We start from the raw sequence: 2,618 nt of genomic DNA on the forward strand, positions 1-2,618 counted from the left end.
TTTATCGAGAATCGTTTTCAGCTTCTACAATGAGTCATAAATATTTTATGGTAGTTGGAAGAAATGAAAACACATTAAACTTTATTTCATTCTGCTCATAATCCCTTTTCATATAATATCAATTGCTATTTTAATAAGTTTTTATTGACTGACATTTTTTTTCTATCTGTTTTTCTGTTCGGTACGAATTTTACAATTGATTTTAAACTGACCTCCCGGTGAGCTAAAGAATGTGAAAATTTAAACGCATTTCAGAATTGAATGATAATGCAATATTAACTCGCTTTCTTATCTGTTTGGTACAAATTTTACCACATTTAGAACAAATTTTGTCCATTGGGAAGTTAGTTTAAAATAGATTGCAAAATTTTGCATTAACAAGAGTTATAAAAAGAAAATAATTATTTAAACAACATTTACCATGTTTTTAAAACTGATTAAAAGTATAAAGTAATTTCTTTTAGTTATATGCAGATTGTAATCACAAGTTTTCAGGAAATCTGTTTAGGTTCATGAATTTGTACGGGAATAGGAGAAATTATTTTGTATATTTTAGTTCGTTTAAAAATATTAATTTTTTTTTAAATAACTTTTTGAATAATGCTGTAAAATCATGCCAAAAGAAGTAATGTATTTAAAAATACAATCCAAAGAAGATAATTCATTTATTTGCATCTTATTAAAAATTTTATCCAAATCATCAAGAACAAATAATATTTATAATTAAAAAAAACTCTCTTGCTTTAGTTGTTTTGAACTAAGAAGTAAGCTTTGACGAACCTGTAAATTTGAAATGGAATAGTTTTTCAGAACTTCACTAGATGTCGCTACGAATGCTTATAATGAGAAAGAATGTAAAAAGTAACTATTTAATATTACTCTTTTTTTTTTAAATTTTTTCCTGCATTAATTGTATTAAAGTCTCCTTTGGATGCAAACAGGGATGAACTCGGTCAAAAATGATTAAACCATAGTATTTTCTCAAAATTCTGTTAAAAATTGATACTTAAGTAATGCAACTCTGTTTCTATGGTATTAGTTTTCTCACTTTCAAAAATCAACCTGCGATATTAAAAATGAGCTTAATTATCTCTTGTCAATACCCGGATGTATTATATTGACCATCTCATTGACGAGATAACAATCCCAAGGATTTGTCTTTCGGAATAGATATAAAGCACTTGATTTACAAGAAGAAGCCGAAAGAACTTTATTAGCCTTCGAAAGTGTCATAAATGAATCATCACCAGGCATTAAAAAAAAGGAGCTTGAATTTTTATGTTTTCTTACGGATTTGCGACCTAAGCGGACTTTGAATATTCGTACAAAAATTTTTTTATTAAATCTACGATCGCAAATTTCAAGTTATCATGTGAGAACACTATTATTTTTAAGTCATTATTTGTCTTAATTAATTTAAGTCATTAACCAGTTTAAACCGGTTTGAAGCAATGACGAGACTTCTCTATCGGTTTCTTTCTCCCTCTCTCTCTCTCTGTGTATAATATATATATATAACTTTTTTAAACTTTTATTTTCAATTTTTCTAGCTGGCAAACAAAGTTTTGGAGCTCGACCGATTTTGAGATGAAATAATAGCTATGATGTCATAGTTCTATGTCAACCTTTTAGAAACGCATCTGCTGTCAAAGAAGCATACATAATAATAATGTAATACTGGTAAAAGCAAGTAAAAAAAAAATGTATGCGATAAAAGATGATGATGAAAATTGCCATTTATGCTTTATTCATTGCCTACGTGATTTCGAGCTTCAATATTGATTGTCTACGCGATTTCGAGCTTCAAAACCTCCTAACCAAAACAGCATAAACATAATTTTAAATTATATTTTCTTATAATAATACGTACGCTAAGCACATGCTTTTCATTTTTCACGTCATTTACAATAATTTCATGCATATCAATTTATTTTTTTGTACTTTATGGCCAATTTTTATAGCCCGTTTGAAGGAAAATAAATTTGAAAAATCTAAATTCTGCCTATGACCAATTAATCAAATTTTCCTGTCGATACGCTTTACGAAAAGAAATAATTTATTAGTTTGGGCAGGCGAATACGATGACATTGAAAATAGAAAATCATATTATGCAGGGGCAAGAGCAATCATGAATTTAAAAAAAACTAAATAGCATATTCATTTGTCCATAATGATCACTTTTTGAAACTTCGTATGCAGCGAGTATAATGTGCGTAGTATTTTCAGAAATACATATTTTAAAAAATGAATAAATTGTTCCGGTAAATATAACTAATTAGATTTAGAAATAGCTGTCGCGATAAAGAATCTTGTACCTGAATATTTCTTTTTTTTATTTTTATAAAGTTTTTCACCACTGATTGCAATAAATTAAAGAGATAAAGGTGAGATTAATGTTTCATTTTTCTGTGATTTGCATTTTGGTGTAATAAAAATACAAATGGTTTTATCCAATTCTCTTATTGTTATCAAAATTCTTAAGTCCCGAAATGAAGCTGATTGAGCAGCCACTAATATACACACACTCAGAAGAAATTTTTAATTAGTGTTCTCAAAATCTATAACTGTTTAATATGGATATAACACCACAAAGCATTTTGTCTTCCTCGAACTTACAG

Source organism: Argiope bruennichi, chromosome 4 (assembly GCF_947563725.1).
Source record: "Argiope bruennichi chromosome 4, qqArgBrue1.1, whole genome shotgun sequence".
In the NCBI taxonomy this organism is placed as follows: domain Eukaryota; kingdom Metazoa; phylum Arthropoda; class Arachnida; order Araneae; family Araneidae; genus Argiope; species Argiope bruennichi.